The 22,850-nt window shown below is 38.4% G+C and overlaps 2 long non-coding RNA genes across 2 annotated transcripts in view; both read left to right on the top strand.

Moving 5' to 3' along the window:
• Positions 1-14,998, top strand: part of LOC309474532 — a 117,015-nt gene extending 102,017 nt beyond the window's left edge. The window contains exon 2 of the long non-coding RNA XR_014197369.1: positions 14,590-14,998. This is a non-coding gene — a long non-coding RNA (uncharacterized lncRNA). The remainder of the gene's footprint in view (positions 1-14,589) is intronic.
• Positions 14,999-17,270: 2,272 nt separating this feature from the next.
• Positions 17,271-18,768, top strand: LOC309474035. The gene is made up of 3 exons (XR_014197196.1): positions 17,271-17,664; positions 18,163-18,235; positions 18,314-18,768. It is a non-coding gene; the product is annotated as an uncharacterized lncRNA (long non-coding RNA).
• The last annotated feature ends 4,082 nt before the right edge of the window (positions 18,769-22,850 follow it).

Raw genomic sequence — 22,850 nt, 5'->3', positions numbered from 1 at the left:
GTCTTGCTAAGTTGGGGACATTTAATATTAAACAATATTACTGATCTGCCTTACTTCAGGTGGACGATGATGCAATTTTCTTCAAGAAACAAACTTTGTTGTATTATTTTCATGTTATCACTGTGAAGCTGCTTTGATACAATCTGTATTGTAAAAAGCACTATATAAATAAAGGTGACTTGACTTGACTATCTTATAAACATTTTGCTGCTTCATATTAAAAGTGAGTGCACAGTCAGAGAACTCCACATAAATCAATTTAAATTAAATTATCAAGTAAAATTCAGATACAATTCTTTTGCTTATCTCCCTGATAAAAGTGGAACTTTTTATTTTATTTTTATTTTTATAAGATAGTTTCAAAAGAGTTTTAACAATAAAGTGTGAATAGATGGACAGAATAGTATAGCTACATGTAACTGTGCCACCTCCTGAATTTAAAAGAAATTAATTATTTACAATAACGTACACTTTAGAATAAGGTTGACAGGACACATTTTGTAAGATAAAAATGCTCAAATACCCAATGCACTTGTCTAGATTAATCATTTAACTTAACAATTGACAGATCAGATGTCAGGGCAACAATTCTTCTCGAATATTTTTTTCTATAGGCTACTGTATTTCGAATATTCCCTTTAATGCAGTATGTAATATAGCTGTTTGTGAATGTAAAAGTTCTGCAAAGTTGTAAAGTCTAAAGTGCACGATAAATAAAGAAACTGTCTCCCAAGATAAATAAAAAAATCGACTCTGAACCGCCAATACGAGTCGTTTTTCATTCGAATCCTACTCCTTTACGGTTCTACGTCACTAGAAATACATTTGCATAATGTCCCCTATGTTGTATGTTGTCCGCCCGTGAACAACTTGACCAGCCCACAACACGTTTTACTGACGACTGCTTTTCAAATCTTGGAGTTCAACGCGGGATTTGTAAAACGCTTGCCCTTGAAAGATGGGTCAGCAGTTTATTTGGACCAGCTTTCTCAGAATCACAGCCTGTAAGTATGAATAATTATTGATGTATATATTTTATACAGGGTGTTCAAAATACTTCGTTTTGTGTTTTATATTGTGTAAGATATGTAAGTAAAAACTCTTACTGAGTATTTCTTACTGAAATACTTCTGCTAATCAGCTGTGGGCCACTATTACCTAACTGTGTCTGTAAATGCAGATCGTCTGTTGTTCATACTACTTTGAGTAAAGATAAAAGATGGAGCAAGATTTGTTTGTTACATCAGTCATCGAAGTTAGTATGTGCTGTTATTGATACAGTTCCCGCATGTGCACCGCAATAAATTAGAAATATACAAATCGGTTTGTTGATGTGTATATCACTCTTGTTAATGCTGATAGTGAGGAATTACAGTTGAAACATCTCTAATGTACCTCTAACTGAGTAGCATATGAAAAAAAAATCCTGATCGAGTCATCCTTGGGATAGAGGTTCGGTTTGAATGACTAGTTCTTCCAATGTTTCATCATCGGAATCTTGCTCAGATTGATATGGTAAAATCAATCTCATCATTACTGTCTTTACACTTCAATCGCTGTAGAAAGCTTCCAGACAGAGCTGACGTCCAGTTATGGTAATAGGCGTGTAGCTTCCGACAGGCACTGTACGCGGTAGACCAATCACAACAGACTGGGCCATCTGGCCAATCAGAGCAGAGCAGGCTCTCGGAATGGAGGGATTTAAAGAGACTGATTCATTCCTCAACCAAGGTGTAGGCATTGCAGACCAGGGCTGAAATGGTGCTGGTGAGGACAATGGAGGAACTGAAGGGAAGGTGGAGCCAGTTGGAGCTACAGGGGTGAAGGGTCAAAGCACAGCCGGCGACAAATAAATCCATGGTGGAGAAGACGATGCACCAAGGTGAAGCCAGAGGGATGAGGGAGTCCATGGTAGAGCCAAGAGAGTGTTGAGCCAAGGTGGAGCCGATAGGTCGGAGGGCTGAGGTGGAATCCGGGGCGTGGAGGCTTGAGGGGGAGCTGAGGGATCCATGCCAAGGTGGGGCTGATGACTAAGAAGCCCCTGGTGGATCCGTGCAGTATAGCGGAACCACTGGAGGATCTGAGAAGCTTAAGGCAGCGATGACTTGGACAGTTAGAACTGGGCTTATTCAGCGATGATTTGGACATATCTAGACTGATATGATAATGGATCTAGATAGGACCAGCAGTGACTGAAATGCAGCAAAAGCCTCCTCATCCACATCACACAATATATTTACCCAGCTCTTTTCAAATACCTCAGTCACAGCAGGGTGGGCGGGCGGGTGGGTCACCAATTCAAGCCCACGAACTCCACTAAAATGCGCTCGATGACTGATGCCGTTGGCGGCATGGACAGCTGGATTGACTCTGCTTTGGGCTTGGGCTCTGGAATGAAGACAGCCTCTGGCGATCGCACTGACTTGATCTTTGGCTTGCTCCGTAGCGGCTGGCTGAGCTCTGGGTCTGAAGTGGGGCTGCCGATGTCTTCATCCGTGATGGAAAAAGTACAGGGAGAGTCATTTTATACCAGCACCCACTTCACGGACTTGGTGAGTGTTGCCTTAAGGACCACGAAAAGACAGACGTGTCTTTGTGTGCTCGTTCAGGCTGGCCAGAACACACACACACACACACACACACACACACACACACACACACACACACACACACACACACACACACACACACACAGGGAACAATATTGAAAATGCTTCAGGCATGTCAGATCTAAAAAGTCACTTGTGTGGTCCTCGAGGGATCGATGATCCTGCTCCACACAGACCATTCGGACTGCTGGTATAACCATTTTTAAATTCAAAAGTATGATCATAAGACAAACAGCAAACCACATGGTAGCTAACATGTAATCCTGCATAGAGAAATACACAATTTCACCTAAAACAGGTTCTTATGCAAGTAATTCTTGCCTGTAACCTTACAGAAAAGTTGTCTTCCTCCTAGTGCTGCTGCTTGCATTTTGTGTCTCAAAATGCATACCATGCTAGCTTTGCTTAAATGTGTACATTATTAACATCTTGCATCATACACAACTTGCAAAACACAAAACATGATTTTTAATCGTGTATTTACTGCTGCTGCTGTTGAATATTGAAAATAAATATTCTCATGCTAGCTGGATTATAATAATTATTCACTCATTGCATGCAACTTGTAAAACATGATTTTGAACACACACGTACGTACACACACACACACACACACACACAAACAAACAACTAAGACTTTCAAAGATAATATATATATATATATAAATATATATATAATGAGAAACACTGGTATCATCACTGGTTTTACAACTCTTTATTAATTTGTGAATATGCACACTATCAGCATTCATGAAAGAAACACAAACTGAGCTGAATTAAAACCTCAACTTTATTTTGTCTAGATTTTTGAGAATGACCTCTTTCAAATTCATAATTCTAGATTATCAAGAACTAACACATGTTTCAAATAATTGCAATGCATAGGATTTACAATGGCACATATGTTAAACAGTGGTCCTAGCAACATTAAGTCACCTGTTAAGATAACAGCTGGGTGCTCCAGCATCCTCAGTGCTTCAGCTGGGTCTGCTTCGCATGCGCCCGCTGCAGTATTGGTTGAAAGCGCGCGCGCCGCGCAGAGCTTGGACCTCCGGTCTTGCGCGCCTCAAAGTCGATCAGAAATGCGTCACAGCTCTGAAACCTTGGACAGTGGCCGACTGGTACCGGTCAGGAGTAAGCCTGGGGACTTCCTCGAGTGTGAAGGTGGTGTCTACGGACGCCTCAACCTCGCGATGGGGAGCGCTGCTCGAGGGCAGACCGTTATTCGGCCAGTGGTCGGAACGGGAGAAGCTTCTGCATATAAACTGCCTGGAAATGATGGCAGTCGACAACGCGCTGAAGCGCTTTTTGTCCCCATATAAAAAGACACCACGTCTTGGTCCGTTCGGACAACATGTCAGTGGTGGCTTATATAAATCACCAAGGAGGTATCAGATCCAGAATCCTTCACAGGCTGACGGAACGCCTCCTGGTCTGGGCTCAGCACAATCTGCGCTCGCTCAGGGCAGCGCATGTGCCCCGCCATCTGAATGTGGGACCAGACAGACTGTCCAGAAACTATCTTCCGGCAGGAGAATGGTCTTTACACCCACAGACAGTCAAACTGCTATGGAAGACATTTGGCAGAGCGAAAATATACCTATTTGCGTCTCAAGAGAACGCTCATTGTCAGGAATTTTTCTCCAAGAGCAGGGATGCGCTGGCTCACGTCTGGCCCCGCTGCCCGCTCTATGTGTTTCCCCCGTCACGCTCCTACCCCAGGTGTTAGAGCGAATCAGGGAGAGCGGATGCCCGTTGCTGCTCGTCACCCCATTTTTGGACAAACCAAGTCTGGTTTCCAGTCCTGATGCAGCTGACGAGTACCGCCCCGTGGCCGATACCGGTGAGGAGGGATCTCCTCTCGCAGGCAAACGGCTCTATCTGGCATCCTTACCCGGAGCTTTGGTCCCTACATGTGTGGGCCATCAACGGGTACCCGTTAACCTCCCAGCGGGAGTGTTAAACACGATCACACAGGCTAGAGCTCCATCTACGAGGTGGCTCTATTCCTCAAAATGGTCTGTGTTTTTCACTAGCTGGTGTACAGCGAGTGGCACTTCACCCTCACGCTGTGGGGTGCCGGAGGTTCTCTCCTTTTTACAAGAGCTTCTGGATAAGGGCAGAACCCCATCCACGCTCAAAGTTTATGTGGCGGCCATAGCAGCGTTCGCTGAACCACCGCTTGGCCAGTCATTAGGAAGGAACGATCTGGTCATTCGCTTCCTTAGAGGAGCTAAGAGGCTGAACCCTCCCAGACCTCCCTCAGTTCCCGTTTGGGACCTTTCCACGGTTCTGGAAGCCATGAAAGGTGCCCCATTCGAGCCAATACAGTCAATAGACCTGAAACTCCTGCCGGTATCTGAAGAGGAAGGGGACGCAGGCTTCCTTTGCCCGGTCAGGGCGTTAAGAGCCTATGTGTCAAGTCAAGTCAAGTCAAGTTTATTTGTATAGCGCTTTTCACAATACAGATTGTATCAAAGCAGCTTCACAGTATTAAATTAAAATAATACAACAAAGTTTTTTTCAAGAGGAATTTATTGATGATCAAATTAAATTAAATATCCCCAAAATATCCCCAACTGAGCAAGCCAAAGGCAACAGTGGCAAGGAACCGAAAAACTCCATCAAGTGACCTAATGGTGTCCTAAAACTCCATCAGGTGACCTAATGGAGAAAAAAAAACCTTGGGAGAACCCAGGCTCAGTCGGGGGCCAGTTCTCCTCTGGCATTTATGAGCTAGAGGCCGGATTGTAGTTTGAACTGTAAGATTATATGAATGCCTGGCTGAAGAGATGCGACTTTAATCTAGTTTTAAACTGGGAGAGCGAGTCTGAGCAACGAACAGTATCAGGAAGACTATTCCAGAGTTTTGGAGCCAAATGTGAAAATGCTCTCCCTCCTTTGGTGGTTCTGGATATCCTAGGTATGACCAAAAGCCTTGAATTTAGTGATCTTAAAGAGCGCGATGGATTATAGGGTGATAGAAGATCCGTTAAATAGACTGGAGCTAAGCCGTTTAGGGCTTTATAAGTCAGTAGCAATATCTTATAATTAATACGGAACTTTATAGGTAACCAATGCAGAGATGATAAAATCGGTGTTATATGATCATATTTTCTTGATCTCGTAAGAACTCTAGCGGCGGCATTTTGGACTAACTGTAGCTTGTTTATTGAGGATGCAGGACAACCAGCTAATAAAGCATTACAGTAATCCAGTCTCGAGGTCATGAATGCATGAACTAACTTTTCTGCATCAGAAACTGATAGCATATTACGTAGCTTAGCAATGTTTCTAAGGTGGAAAAAGGCTGTTTTTGTAACATATGAAATATGATTTTCAAAAGACAGGTTGCAATCGAGTATAACACCCAGGTCTTTTACTGTAGAGGATAAAGTAACAGGACATCCTATGATGTTAAAGTTGTATTGTGCGAGGTTTTGTGGGCGGTTTTTTTGAACCGATAAGTATTACCTCTGTCTTGTCTGGATTTAATAAAAGAAAATGACGCGTCTTCCAATCTTTTATATCTTTAACACACTCTGTCAATTTGGAAAATTTAGCGTTTTCATCCGGCTGTGATGAAATATATATTTGAGTGTCATCAGCATAACAATGGAAACTAATTCCATGTTTCCTTATAATATTTCCAAGTGGCATCATATATATTGAGAATAACAGAGGGCCTAATACAGATCCCTGCGGCACTCCATAGTTTACTGGAGTTATGATCGATTTTTCTCCATTTAAATAGACAAAATAGTAGCGGTCAGATAGGTATGATTTGAACCAGCTTAGTGCTTGTCCTTGAACACCAGTATAATAATGTGTCTCGCTCATCTGTTTTCAGACAGACGGAGCAGCTCTTTGTTTTGTTCAGCGGACGTTCTAAGGGACTAGCTGCATCAAAACAGAGTCTATCCAGATGGATAGTTGATGCTATAGCGCTAGCTTACACATCCAAGGGCCTGCAATGCCCGATAGGTGTCAAAGCGCACACCACAAGAGGCATGGCCTCGTCGTGGGCTTGGTCCAGTGGGATTGCCTTGCAAGATATCTGTATGGCGGCAGGCTGGGCCTCCCCGTCTACATTTATAAGGTTGTATAACCTCGAGGTTCCCGCTTTACAAGCTAGGTTGCTCTCGGTTTAATTTTTCAGTATTGCCCGCCCGATGCTATCGGCTCAGGATGCTGAAACTGCTAGAGCGTCGATCACTGATCGTCTGTATACTTCTGTGGGCAGTGCGTAAGTCCCCCATATTTATCAGTCCAGGCCGAGTTCGCCCTGGCTGTGTGGAACACTTGATATAATATGCTCTTATCAGAGCTCTATATTACAGGAATGATGCTATTCTAGCCCCTCTTCCCGGATTCTCTGTGAGTCCCTTGTGATTAGGCACTGTATGAGCCCCGGGCACCTGCTCTTGGGACTTTAGTGTTATGTCTCAAGAACGCACAGCGTTTTACACTGTGTTCCCCTAGCGTAAGATACTTACGCAAGTACGAGAGAACCTCTCGTAAGAGAACGTACTCGGTTACTAACGTAACCTCGGTTCTCTCTAGAAGAGGGAACGAGTACTTGCGTATCTTGCCGTGCATGCGTCACGTTCTGATTCGCTTCAGCGATGAAAAACTGACCAAACCAGCCTCTCTGGGCCGTATTTATAGCCCTAGCCCCACCCGCTTTCGGCGGGACATGACGAATGGGCGCGAAGCACCCTCATTGGTTCTGATGTCATGAGGGGCCTCTATCGATAGGCTGGTGCAGTTGCCGCAGAGCAGCCAATGGGCGCGCGAGCTGTCTCGCCCATGTCTGCATGCTGCTGCAATGCGTTTTACATTATTGCAAAATTAAGGATAATTTTGGGCTTCAATATCTCGAGGAAAAGAGGTTTTCCCCTAGCGTAAGATACTTACGCAAGTACTCGTTCCCTCTTCTAGAGAGAACCGAGGTTACGTTAGTAACCGAGTACGTTTTAATTCCCTTTATGGCTCATTATATCCTATGTTTTAGTTAAATACTATGTGTTTGTGTACATATGTGTGAATTTTTTTTTTTTACGCTGCGAAAAAAGAAAAGCGTAGAAATGTTGCCAGGCTGGTTAGATGAGATCCATGTCACATGATTGTGTTGATGACAATCTTGTTTAAATGATTAAATAACTGGCAACACACATTAGATGATCTGTTACTATCAGCGTAATGTCATATGTGTAAAACTGTTTGACAAAACTGCAATTTTTGTTTTGTTTCCCTTTATTTAGGTTACAGAATTATGATGCAGCTTGTCGGATGGCTCAAGAAATTGCAGAAAACATCCATGAAAGAAACAGACTGCAAAGAACTGGAGGAAATCCGGCCAAGGTAAAGACAGGGTTTCATTGTTCATAGGATGAAGTTGAGCCCTCTGTGTCAGTGGTCTTTATGCTGTAATGTCTCTCTTCTTGTGTGTCTGTCCCTACAGCTGAACATGACCCTGAGAGCATCATTACAGAAGCTCAAACAGAATATAGCACAGCTCAGGGACACGTTGAATCGAGCTGCTGCTAAAAGGCAGATGTATCCTTTCCAGTAGAATTAATACTAATATCATGCACAAATCCTGAGAGTGGAATCCAAAGATTTTGAGAGGTAAGTACAGTATGTTGTTATATTTCACTCCAGAGGAAGAATGTGAAATATCAGCATTATACTATTTAGAATCATTATGGTTTGTTTAGGGTTGGTTGTGTTTGTTTTGAAGATTCTTTAAATGATAGTTCATACAAAAATGGATTCAACCCCATTTTCTTTGTGTAAAATTTCACACTCATCCTTTCCAAATGACAGTGCAAAGTAGATCGTCTTCCAAAGCACTAGAAAGACTGAAGAAACAAAACAAAACATGTAACATATTCCAAGGTTCTGAAGTCATATAATAGAGTAACAGGCCAAACTGAATATATTATTTGCTGATTATCCTGCACTCCAGTGAACTGGTATCTCAAGAACAGGATCAGTCCAATTACTGAACATGTTGTTCGTTTGAGCCTCTTCTTTTTAATGAACCAGTTGATATGGCTCATGAATCCAGTTCTTAAATTCATTGCTTTATGATCCAGTCACAAAGGTTCCCAGTCTTTGTTGTTGTTGTTGTTTTAGAGGAGCCCATAGTGACCACATAACTGCAAATAAATCTTCAAAAGTTCCACAATATTAAGAAAACAGGTTAGTTATTTTTTCAATTGCTAACAAGCATCGTACGTATGTATCTTCGTACATTATGCATTAATGCATTACCAATATGAATCTTGGCCAAACAGTTCATCTCACCTCCAAAACTCACTCAGACCAACAAAAAACTTCATATATGTCTCAAAATAAGCTCGTTCCACCATAACACTGCCAACAATTCTCATTCAGAAAACATACGTGTCATTTATTACACACTGACTTAAAAACACTAACATCAGGGAGCATTACATAAATCATGAATTTTTATTTTTAAAGTTTGAATGATTTTTTTAAACATAAATCAGTGTTTCATTGTAGCAAAAGAATCAATCTTTTCATTTTACTGACTGTATTACAGCATAAAGAATGAATGATAAATGCAGCAATTTTTTTATATATATATATATCTTTAGATATAGTCATTTACTTGCGAAAAATTTAAATTTGAAACAAAAAAAATCCTGAAGCAATAATAAAAAAACAACAAACCCATCTGTGTCCGGAGGCCTTTCTGTGTGGAGTTAGTATATTCTTTCTGTGTCGACGTTGGTTTCCTCTGGGTTTCCCACACAATCCAAAGACATACAGGACAGGTGAATTGGAGGCTGTAAGTTTGCCTGTAGGTGAGAGAGTGAATATGAATGTGTGCGAGTGTGTCATCCCTGTGATGGACCGGCCATCTGTCCAGGGTGTTTTCCTGCCTATGACCCGAAACGCTGGGAAAGGCTCCAGTCTCCCCTCGACCCTACAGGACAAGCGGTTTGGAAAATGTTAGAATAGATGGATGGATGGATGGATGGATGTACAGATATGTGAGGGTTCTTGTCCTTCCTCTCTCTTCTTTCCCCACCAATGTGTCTTCCTTGATCCATGTTTCCAAACAAAATCATTCTGAAGCCATCCCAATTTACCAAAAGATGAAAAAAAAAATATATATATTACTACTGTATTGCGACTTAAAATAGGACACCTGGGTCAGCTTTCGAATGCTAAGCAGTGTGTTAGCATTCGAAAAATGTGCTGCAAATAAATAACGTTTTGCAGATGGTGAAGTATGAATGACAAAAGTGTTCATGGATTTTGGAAAATGTGGTCATTGAATGCATTTTGTGTGATGGCAGTGAAAAATGCTTTCTGTGTCACTGAATGTGTGAAGAGTTCTGAAAGTGTGGCTTAAGTATTGACCGTTGCTTTTTAGCTATTGAAAAAAACTGTTATATGACATGAGGCTGAGCAAAAACACAAAAACAAAACAAATCTTCATAATGATAAAAAATCTGTGATTTCTCATGAGCACCTGTAGATGGCAGTGTTTTATTATAAACCAAGTGCAGTCAGAAGTAATGCTTCTTGTGATCCACAATTGGATTTGGAAGTACTAGCCCTAAACAACTTCAAGAAATAAATGTGAATGTTGTGTTCATAAGTCATTGCTGTTTATAATGATTAAGCGTATCTTTCTTTGAGATGAGCATAATTATGCAGTCATAAATGTGTAATTTTAATGCCTTAATGAATAATGCCAGAATGCAAGCTGAAGCTGACAGAAGACAAAACCTTGTCGATGATCTTGCTACCAGAGAAACAAGACTAAACGCCTCTTTCAAAGGAGACATCACAGAAGCGGAGCCAGCAAGGTACATACACATACTGTGTGAAATTTTACCAATGAATTTCAATGGATAAAAATTTGTGTTAGGCCAATATTATTGGCAAGGCTAAATATACATTATATTTGCAAAATGTATTTACTAAAATCAAACATTAATTCAGTAAATATTGTGTTATGTTATTCATTTAATTTCAGCAATATTGTATACAGTATCATTTGTTAAATTATATACCGGCATTGTATCAATGTTATCAGTATCAACCTTTTAAAAAATATCAGTATTTTTTTTTAGAATGTCAGTTATCATACCAGGAGTCAACTATATTTATTTTCTCTCAATGTTTGAGATAATGAGATTTGTATTTAAATGCCAAGCTTTCTTGTCAACATTATTTTGTTCATTAACAATATTTTTCTCTTTTCCATAAATTCATAAACACATAATGATGCAAAACATTACTAATTGGTTTGTACATTACCATTCAAACGTGGATTTTCAGCAGCCATTACTCCAGTCTTTAGTGTCACATGATCCCTCAGAAATCATTCTAATACGCTGAGTTGGTGCTCAAGCCTCAAGAAGCATGTCAAATATTATATTTATATTTTTGTGCATATTTTCAGGATACTTTGACTAAAAGAAAGTTCACAAGAACAGCTTTTATTTTGAAATAGAAAACTTTTATTAACATTATAAACGTCTTTACGGTAATTTGTGATCAATGTAACAATGAATGAATAAAAAATTATTATAATATAAAATTATGAAATTAAATGATCAGCATAATTTGATACAGCAATGTAGAATATTTCACAGAAAGCCAAATGTGTATTATTGCAAGGCATAATGGATGTCACTGAAAGTTTTACATTCATTAATCTTGTACAACGCAGCAGTGGCCTTAAAGAGGAAGTGACCGATCCAAGTGACTGCGTCAACTAGCCTTGGCCTTAACTCTCTCACACTGGCACGGTCCAGCAGGAACCATGAACTCTATACCGTAGTTAGTCTACCAGACCACAGAGGCCTATGCTTGCCATCTTTCCTGCTTGCCCTTGCAGTAGTGTCCCAATGTTGAGTAACTTTATGCCAGAAATGTTGTGACCTGTGCTGAAACGGAAGTCTGTGCTAAGGGCTCCAGTTCAGCTTTACTGCTCTGCTGATCAGAGTTGAGCCTTGAACCTCCTCCTTCAGGACTGTTTACACTTCCCTACTCTCCACTGCGCTCACATCCTCTCTCCAAAATACACCAATCAGAGACTTAACGTGTCACCGCCAATCTCCTGTGCGTTTATGACTCTTAATCGAAACGACAGTTCAGGAGCTGAGCTCTTTTAGAAATACGAGATGGTCATTATTCAGATTTGACCTTCTTGATCCAGGTTACACGAACTAGGATGAGAAGACAAAACATCCTGCTTATATTAAATTAGGAATCTTTTTTTTTATCATTAGGAGTTTAATGCTCCATCTGTCCTGATTATTCTATTTTCTCATTGCTCAGTTTAATACAGGATAGTGCTGTTATTTGAAACAACTAGAACTTTAAAAAAAATTGTTGTTATCTGAAATAAAGCTGAAATATAGAAAATTATAAATAACAACTAACTGCAATAAAATAAGTTGAAATTGAAGTACTAAAATGACTAAAACTGAAATAAAATAAAGTTAAAAAGACAAAAGCACATAACAAAATGACTAAAACTTAAAGGGATAGTTCACCCAAAGATGAAATATTTGTAATAATTTATGCCGTCGCATGCCATTTCGAACCTGTAAGATGTTGTTTTTTTTCTCTCTTCTGTGGAACTTAAAAAAAATACTTTGAGTAATGTCTTTTGTTCAAATCAACAGACCAGAAGTCATTTATTTCCAAAAGAGAGTTAAACAGGAGCTGCGTGGAGTTCCGACCATATTTTTGTGAATCTGATTTGAAGTTTGGTTGCACTGACACTAAAACTATTAGTGCGAGGGAAAAATTATCAATACTTTTCCACTAAAACTTATGTTTTAAACACTATTTCTTTGGCCAATTGTGATTAGTTAGGATATGAAGACATAGGGTGTGTCTCAATCAGCTCCCTAGCTTCCTAGGTCGTGAATCAGTATATTCTGTACAGAATTTGGCCACTGGTAAGGACAGTTGGCTCATTACACATTGGGACACTATTTCAGGCAACATGACAACATCCTCTTTGCTTGTTACATAAATAAATGTTAGCTAGATTGTTCACTACCTGTCTAGCGATGTATGTTTATGCTGAAATATAATTAAATAATGGTTTGGATCTTTAAAAAAAATATCTATCATTATATGTAGTGAGTTGGCTCACGTGATTTATCAATTTATTAGGCATCATTGCTTCCTGGTTTTTACAGGGCATTGTGGGACTTTTTAGGAAGACAGCCCTTAAAATGTCCGACTCCCTGATAAGTGGCCATGAACTAGGGAGCTGATTGAGACGCACCCATAGATTGTAAGATGTAATTTCAAACATCCTATTTAACATGAGATTTGATTTTAGGGCTTTTTGTTCTTTTAACCTTTTTCTAAACAGCAGTAATATGAGAAGTTACTTTACATGTTTATCATGTTAGAGTTGATAACAATATTTGTAAAATAATGATTTATGACCAAATTGTGCATCCCTTCTATCTACTTATTAGTATAACTGTCTTTCTGTATGTACAGTGGGTACGGAAAGTATTCAGACCCTCTTACATTTTTCACTCTTTGTTATATTGCAGCCATTTGCTAAAATCATTTAAGTTCATTTTTTTTCCTCATTATTGTACACACAGCACCCCATATTGACAGAAAAAAACTGAATTGTTGACATTTTTGCACATTTATTAAAAAAGAAAAACTGAAATATCACATGGTCCTAAGTATTCAGACCCTTTGCTCAGTATTTAGTAGAAGCACCCTTTTGATCTAATACAGCCATGAGTCTTTTTGAGAAAGATGCAACAAGTTTTTCCACACCTGGATTTGGGTATCCTCTGCCATTCCTCCTTGCAGATCCTCTCCAGTTCTGTCAGGTTGGATGATAAACGTTGGTGGACAGCCATTTTCAGGTCTCTCCAGAGATGCTCAATTGGGTTTAAGTCAGGGCTCTGGCTGGGCCATTCAAGAACAGTCACGGAGTTGTTGTGAAGCCACTCGCTCGTTATTTTAGCTGTGTGCTTAGGGTCATTGTCTTGTTGGAAGATAAACCTTCGGCCCAGTCTGAGGTCCAGAGCACTCTGGAGAAGGTTTTCGTCCAGGATATCCCTGTACTTGGCCGCATTCATCTTTCCCTCGATTGCAACCAGTCGTCCTGTCCCTGCAGCTGAAAAACACCCCCACAGCATGATACTGCCACCACCATGCTTCACTGTTGAGACTGTATTGGACAGGTGATGAGCAGTGCCTGGATTTCTCCACACTCCACACATGTGACTTGCACTGAAGAGAGGCTTCCGTCGGGCCACTCTGCCATAAAGCCCTGACTGGTGGATGGCTGCAGTGATGGTTGACTTACTACAACTTTCTCCCATCTCCCGACTGCATCTCTAGAGCTCAGCCACAGTGATCTTTGGATTCTTCTTTACCTCTCTCACCAAGGCTCTTCTCCCCCGATAGCTCAGTTTGGCCGGACGGCCAGCTCTAGGAAGGGTTCTGGTCGTCCCAAACGTCTTCCATTTAAAGATTATGGAGGCCACTGTGCTCTTAGGAACCTTAAGTGCAGCAGAATTGTTTTTGTAACCTTGGCCACAATTCTGTCTCTGAGCTCTTCAGGCAGTTCCTTTGACCTCATGATTCTCATTTGCTCTGACATGCACTGTGAGCTATAAGGTCTTATATAGACAGGTGTGTGGCTTTCCTAATCAAGTCCAATCAGTATAATCAAACACAGCTGGACTCAAATGAAGGTGTAGAACCATATCAAGGATGATCAGAAGAAATGGACAGCAATATATGAGTGTCACAGCAAAGGGTCTGAATACTTAGGACCAATTCTGTGTTTTTCTGTCAATATGGGGTGCTGTGTGTACAATAATGAGGAAAAAAAAAGAACAAATGATTTTAGCAAATGGCTGCAATATAACAAAGAGTGAAAAATTTAAGGGGGTCTGAATACTTTCCGTACCCACTGTATAATTGCATGCAGGTTGTAACATGCTACTACAGTATGGTAACATAAAATACTGTATACAGTACACAGTCAAGGATGCCTAATACCACACAAGTGTCCCAGTAGAATTCAAAGCTCAGGCAGACGGATGAAGAGCGGACTTGATCTTAAATTAAAGACTAAGGGGTGTCTGACCTGTATTGAGCTTGGAAGTGCTCCTGAACGAAACTGTGTCGAGTTCCAGGCTGCTGTGAGTTTGCTGGGCCGGGGCAAGAACTCTCCTCCAATTCCACAGAATCCTGAGAGATGCAGCAGAAGGAATGAATGGAAAACATATTTAGTTGTTTTTCACATTGGATTTTGGGATGAAAACTACATTTTACACAGGGAAAGTAGACAGTGAGGGTTTTTAAAAGAGCATCTAGATTTATTGCATTAAAATGTTTCAATTTTTTTTCAGAATTTAGAGAGATACAAGCCTGAGATACATGGGACTGAGACAGATATAGCCAGTGTTGTTTTCCATTCATAGACATCTTATTGCTATACTATGGAGATACATCAACAACACATCAACATTGATGCAATTCATTTACATTATAGATCAGAAACTTGAGCTTAGTGTTTTATGTCTGTTGGGTGTTTTGGGCCTAGATTTCTTTGGATTTTGTATCTAAACCTTCCATGTTCTTATGTGTAAATTTCAGGTTCATGTATTTATCACTTTACACTGCAAACATAAAATGACATTCTAGAAAATTGTGCTGCAACAGTTTGGGTAAGGTCCTTTTCTGTACTAACATGACAATGCCCCTGTGAGGGTACATAAAGAAGTGATTTACTGAGTGTGGATTTACTAAGAACTTGACGGTCCTGCACAAAGCCCAGTCCTGAACCCCTATTGAACACCTTTGGTAAGAATGAGCACCAATTATGAGCCAGACCCCATAATCCAATATATCAACATATAGGCTAAGATGTGATAAGGCTAAATTATATTGAGTTACAATTATTAAGAGAGGATTTTTATCATTTCATGTACTTCTTAAAATAGGATTGGATAGTTTTTTTAATTAAATTAGAAGTGTCAGGATGTGGGCATTATGGAAAGTCATATATGAAAAAATATATAATATAATGCATGTATAAAGGGAGGGAATGACAGTTTTTCTCAATCGATTTGACACATTTCTCCAAACTCAGGTCACTGTGCTCAAAACAGTTAACACAGTAACCTGAACACTTTGTAATTGTCCTAAAAAGGTTGTACATTTTCCTTCGTTTCATGCAAATTACAAATCACATGCATAATTTTCTCAAAACACTGTGCACAAAAATCACAGTAGATCATATAGCCAACCAAAACTTTAATATATCAAGAGAAAACAACTGCAGCTCTTTTTATTGGTTTTACAAAAAAATTATTTGTGCAAATTCATTTTTCCAAACACAACAAACAACGGAGTTAAATTCGCAGTTGTACTAAAGGGTAAAAGGGTAAAATTGAGAGGGACGGTGGAAGAGGTAGAAAGAGATGAGGGGAAAGGAATATATTGTATAGGTAGAGGAGATGAGTTGAGGATTTAGAATAAGCAAGAAGAGCTGAGGATGTAGAAAGAGGAGTAGAGGAAGAAAAGACGGTACACTGTAAAAACTAAAGGAGCCTCAAATATCCTGTCGGATACTCAAGGAACTTCAAAATGTAATTTAAGTGCCTCAAAGCTCTTTCTCCTATAGTAGGGTTACTGGAGGAGCATTGACATACTTTGAGGTTCTTGCTGGAACTTATGGGATCCTTTAAGCACTTTGTATTTAGTTCAGAGGTTCTGGAGTCACCTTTTCATTACCATGAGACCTCGAAGTGCTTTGGGGGAAAATAGAGGAACTTGAATGCGATAAAAGGGTTATTGGAAGATCTTTTAACATTTAAGTGGTTCCTGGAAGATCTCTTATGTTAAAGCCAGCATCTGGAGGAACCCAATGGTTCTGTGAGGCCAGAATGAGAATATTATTATCCTATTATTATTATTATTATAGGCTACTTATGTTTGATTCAGTATAGCCTACATACCCAGGTGAAAAAAGACGTACTATTAAAAATGTACTTGAGAGTGTTTTTAGTATAGGCCTACAATACAAATATACTTTAATGCATTTTTAATACATTTAACAGTAGCCTACGTCTTTTTCACCTGGGTAGCTTACATTTATTTAGTAGGCTATCTATAGGCCTATTTTGTTGATTAATTTAAACCTTAAACAACAATACTAAATTATAATAATATTAATAAGAAGAATTCATTAATTATTATTGAATAAATAATAGTAATAAAATAATAATTTTTACCTACTTCTTCATAAATTATTATTTGAAGAAGAAGAACTAGGAGGAGAAAAGTTTTATTCTGTCACGAAACTGCTGCTATTCCTCTGCTGTCGTCGCTTCAGTGATCCTCGCGCTGCTCGCGCGCAACAAAGCTCAGCTGATCGACGTCATCGGGTAACGGCTCCGTCCTCTCATCAAAGCTTCCGCCGTTTGATCGGCTCTCCGTTACAAGGTTTGTAAACTCGCCAAATAAATATAAATACAGAGTCTACTCACTATATATTCAAACACACATATATATAAACTAAATTGATTTTACATTACTACTTTTTTACAGTGTTTACCACTCGTTTATTGCACAGTATCTGGTTATGAAGGTTTTAGCCGCGATGCTAACTACGTTGATCTAACGTAAGTTAATGAACAAATGGAAATTATTGACTTATTGTCTTAGATTGATTTAGTCATTCAATTCAACATATTCTGTAAAACTGTGTCTTCAAATTGCTGATATAGCCTAACTAATGTAGCTGATTCCTGCTGTCGTCATTGGCGTTTTTTATGAATAACAAAAGCAGGTTAAAATAGTTTGGTCTGTTTTTGTTTAGCCTAACTTTACTTACTACAGGTGCCCTCATTCTCTCAAATACCATTTTAAAGCCATTTACTGGTCAATAAATATTATGTTGTGAATAATCAGCTTTGTTCTTTTGTTTCCCCAGAAGAACCAGTAACGTTACATTTCTAAAATAATCTGAACATTTCAGAGGCAACATTGAATTACAGTAAGTTACCTATACACCACATGCAAGTACTTTATTACTATGAACTTTCTCTGTGTGAAATTGTATTGTTTGACTGTGTACTTTTTTAATAAGTTATTCTCTGAAAATCTTCCCTCATGCTCTCAAATCTCATTCATGTTACTCAGAAAAATAATATCACAGGTTTGGAGCTAATAATGCTATGCATTTTTTATAGGCTATACCTTAATCATATGCATTTGAATATAAGACATTTGAACCCTGAATTATAACTAAAAGTTTAGTATTTTTCGACAAAAAAAAGGAAAAAGCTATTATATGACTTCAGAAGACTTATACAACACAACCCATAACACATGAGTTGTGAACTCATTGACTATTTTTAGGATCTTTTCTGGGACATTTTTGGAGCTTAACTATTTTTTACATAAATTGTTGCATTGAATTGAACTAGACAAGTGTACATAAGAATAGTTTGAATGAATTACAAAAAAAAATGTATGCTTGTGTTTCATGCAGTGATATTGAATGGTGATGGGTTGCATTATGCCTGAGATCTGCTTTCGGGTTCCACAGACAGAAAGTCAAACAGGTTTGGAACGTCACAAGGCTGAGGAAATTATTTAATAACTTTAATAACCTTACTAACAGTAAATTTTGTAATTTGCAGGGATCTCGGTAAGCTGAAATACAAGTTTGATCAAGAATAAAAATCCTCCTGTAGACCTGAAAATCACTGAAGTGCCTGGACCATCCACCAGAAAAGAGGAAAAATAAACAGAAAATGAAGCTGATGCACCTTTTCACTTTTCGAACTCGTTAAGTACCTCACGTGTCCCTTGTGAAGATTTTATAATTGATTGCATTTTATGTTGCAGCGAGTAAAGGTGCATCACATTTGTGAATTTCGTGAAATTACACAGGCAAAAAGACAAAATTGCTGATCGTGTGGATTCTTATTGAAATGACTGAATTCACCAGTGAACATTCACAGAACAACAGATCATTTTACTGCACCTTAACTCTGTTAAAATGGAAAATGTTTTCTGCTTGTTGTGACATAAGGAATATACTGTTTCCGGGTCGAAGCCTCTACTTCTACTTTCTCTATCTTGTTTCTAGATATTGAGAATACTCAACAACCATTTATGAACACTGTTGATTCAAGTCACACATTTAAGCTTTTCAAAAGGCAGAGTGTACATTTCAGTCTCCAGTCTCACGGCATCCCAGACTTCAACATTTTATGATTCAAAATAGCTGAATAACTAACCATCTGAGATTTCGGAATAGAGATAAAGGTTAGGATCCTAATTTTCAGGAATATTACAGCACAATGAGTGTATATTAGCACTGTTTGTTGTCTGTTTTTGGCATCTGATTGAGCTTTTGGACTTGGAAACAGTGACGTCAGACTTAACAAGCGGACTGAAACACATGTTTTCAAATTAAGTGAAGATGGACATTTTTAAATAGTCAAAATTGTAATGTTTTACATTGATTTATTACATGTTCCATGTGTTTTCCATGCATTTTGTTGAGATGTCTTTTCTTGTGTAGCCTATTGTACATGGTTGATTATTCATGTTACTTATGTATTATACTATTTTGTGTGTGTGTGTGTATTCATTGATATTAATCTATTACTAGCTTTTTTTTTCAAGTGCATGGAAGTGTATGTATTAAAATGGATCTAAAATATGTAATAAACAATTCTTATTTTGTATTTGGTTCATTTTGTTTATTATAATAGAAGTTAATGGTGGTAACCATAGTAACAACATGAAATTAATTTAATACAAATACAATAAAATTGAAATTTGGTTCCTGGAGGCACCCACAGTGGTTCCACACAGTGCCTTATATAAGAGTTCCTCAGGAAACCTGTGTGGTTCCTCAGAGAACCGCCCCTTTTTAAAGGGTGCCTAGAGGATCTACAGACGGTTCCGCCGGTGTGGCAAAGTGAAGAACCCCAAAAGGTTCCTCCAGGCACCTTTTATTTTTACAGTGTAGAGTGGAAGGCAATGGTATTAGTGGAAAGAGCAAGCAAAGAAAATATAAGAAGACATGGACAGAGGGGAAGGGGAGAGCAAGGTGTAAGAAGAGGGAGGAGAGGTAGAAGGATAGGGTACAGACGGGTTTCAGATGAAATCAGAGCCAGCCTAATTGAGCATGTCATAAATGATGGTCTCTCCTTGAAGGAATCTGGACAGAGAGTTCAGCCCAACATAACACTGTGCCACAGTTAATGTCCCTGGACAACAAGCTGCAATCCACTGGTGTTGTGGCAGACAATGCTGTCTTGGGGTCCCACAACACAGAAAGGCTTCTAAATTTTTTAAACTCCCTCAATGAAATTCACTTTCCGCAGGGTGATCAGGAGCAAATTGAGCGAAATTGTGTTGTTTGGGTCAATTTCCAATTTCACCATTTCAGGACGGTGTTCCTTCCAGCATATTCTCCTCTTGGAGATGGAAAGTATATGATCATAACAACCTTGTCTTCGTCAAGCGATGGAAGAGGCATTTGGAGAAGTTGAGGCACAAGGATGGATCTAACATTCACAGCTTTTTTTCCCACGATGCATGACTTGTGAAAATATATAATTCTTTGACCAAATGTAAATGAGAGACAAGATCTTTAAAGTTCATTGATTCAATGATTGCAGTATACGTTTATTTATTTATTTACTTATTTTATTGTTTTGGGGCGAAAACTCATTGTTATACAACTAAACTCTTCATTAAAGAACACGAAAACCATGTATTTTCATTCATGTATTTGTGTATCTACAGCTGAATTTATTATCAAATCAGAGAACACACTTGTAGTTTTGATGTTGCTATTTATTTTTGATGAATGCATTACTAGAATAAGCACTGCAGTGCAGTGATACTGAAATGTTTTGCCAACACAAGAGTGTTTAGTTTGCTGTGTTAATTGTTTTGAGAGCAACTACATTCATTTGAAGAAATGTGTCAAGTCGATAGAGAAATACTGTAATTAATTTGACACTACTACAGGGGCCATTCTGAGCAGTCCATAATCAAACTTATTTCATTTTCATTTTTATATTGAATGAGATGCCAGGAATACTTGAACTACCAGTTATTTCTCTAAGAAACATGGCAAAATATCTAAACCCATAATGAAGATGCACCAGCAAATGCGACGAGAAATTTAGCTTTATGGCATTCAACGATGGTCAAAATGTGGCAAAATATGTACCAATACATACATATCTGCAGTATCCAACAGAAATGAACACTAGAGGCAGTAAAAACAGGAAGCACTTTTAATCGTTTTTACACACAATTATGATTATAGGGGCAGATTTTGAATTAATAAAGACTTCACGTGGCTCCTTGCACAATTAGGTTTTACAGACGTACTAAGCTTGCTCGGTAGCTCAGCTGGTACATAATTGTACTTGTGAATCGGAGACCTCGGGTACGAATCCCGTGAAAGACGAGTCACGATAAAAGAGCTCAAAGACAAGAGTTCAAAAACAAGCTAAAATGGCATGGTTCTGTTTGCATTTTGATGTCACATTTGCTTTTGTTAACATTATCGGGTAGGTTTAGGGATTAGTGTAGGTATACGTTATTTTAAAATGGAGCATTTTAGCGCCACTCATTGGACATTTCAATTCAGAACTGCGGTGATATGTACAAACTCCAACATAATAAAACGTTGCTATATTCACGTTCATCACGCTTTTAACGCCACTCACTGGACATTTCACTTTGAAACTGTCGTGAAACGCACGGCGCAACGTATTTAGCAAAAAATTTGCCACAGGTACGTTTTTCTAATGAGCCTGGGCTGAATAAATGAGGAGAAGCTTTGTAGAAAAATAAAATACTACATTTTCGGACATTCTTTTCCTGATGGGATTAAAATTCTGCTAATTTTGCTTCATACGTTTTTACTAAGGTTAGGCTATGCAAGGGTAAACAGACATGTTTGATTTAGATGGGATTAACCATCTGTGAAACACAAATTGACCTAACCTCCTCAGGGACTACTAGTTCTCCAAACAGGGCTTAAGACATTCAGGGAATTATGGGGAGCAGTCAGAGAAAATGAAATATTATTCTATGCAGAGGGAGGAGAAAAATGAAACCGTCAGTATGATAAAAGTCATCTGATTATTCAATGCAAATCCTAACTGCAGAATTAAACATGTCCTTACATAAAATCTTTCCAAACTGGAAGAGAAGGAGATGAATTTATACCTTAACTAGGGTTGGGTATTGGTTGGGTTTTATCCGATACCAGTACCTACTCGGTATTTTTCAAACGGTTCCGGTGCTTAAACCGGTACTTAAGAAAATGAAACCGCACACACTTTATCAAAAAAAATAATACCTGTGTGTGTTTTCTGAAAAAGATTTTCTGATTTCTGATTCAATAAAAAATTGTGCCGTTTAAAAGGCTACTGATGTAGCCGAAAACACTTAAGTTAAGATCAAAATTTTGTCTTGTCATATTATTTATATATATGTGACCCTGGATCACAAAACCATCTTATGTTGCACGGGTATATTTGTGGCAATAGCCAACAAAACATTGTATGGGTCAAAATTATAGTTTTTTCTTTTATGCCATAAATCATTAGGATATTAAATAAAGATCATGTTCCATGAAGATATTTTGTAAATTTCCTACCTTAATTATATAAAACATTTATTTTTGTGAATGGATCTATCGCCAATAGAAATGAACAACTTTAAAGGCGATTTTCTCAATATTTTGATTTTTCTGTACCCTCAGATTCCAGATTTTCAAATAGTTGTATCTCGGCCAAATATTGTCCTATCCTAACAAACCATACATCAATGGAAATATTATGTATTCAGCTTTCAGATGATGTATACATCTCAATTTTAAAAAAATTACCCAAAATACTTTTGTGGTTCAGGGTCACATATTATATATATATATATATATATATATATATATATATATATATATATATATATATATATATATATATTATATTACGTATTATATATTATAGACTTTTACAAAACAGAGCAATATCTGACACTGAGTAGAAATATTTACCACACATAGCCTCATATAAATATACTTGATATACTTCATACTTGATATGCAAGATTTGCAGTTGGCATTAAAATACTAGACTTACCCGAAGAGGAACACTGCAGCTGAACTTGAACTTTAGTCAAGAGTGTCAGAGG

This window comes from Leuciscus leuciscus, assembly GCF_965113295.1.
Source record: "Leuciscus leuciscus genome assembly, chromosome: 14".
In the NCBI taxonomy this organism is placed as follows: domain Eukaryota; kingdom Metazoa; phylum Chordata; class Actinopteri; order Cypriniformes; family Leuciscidae; genus Leuciscus; species Leuciscus leuciscus.
Note: the sequence above shows the minus strand (reverse complement) of the source record. Positions and strands in the feature narration are given on the sequence as shown.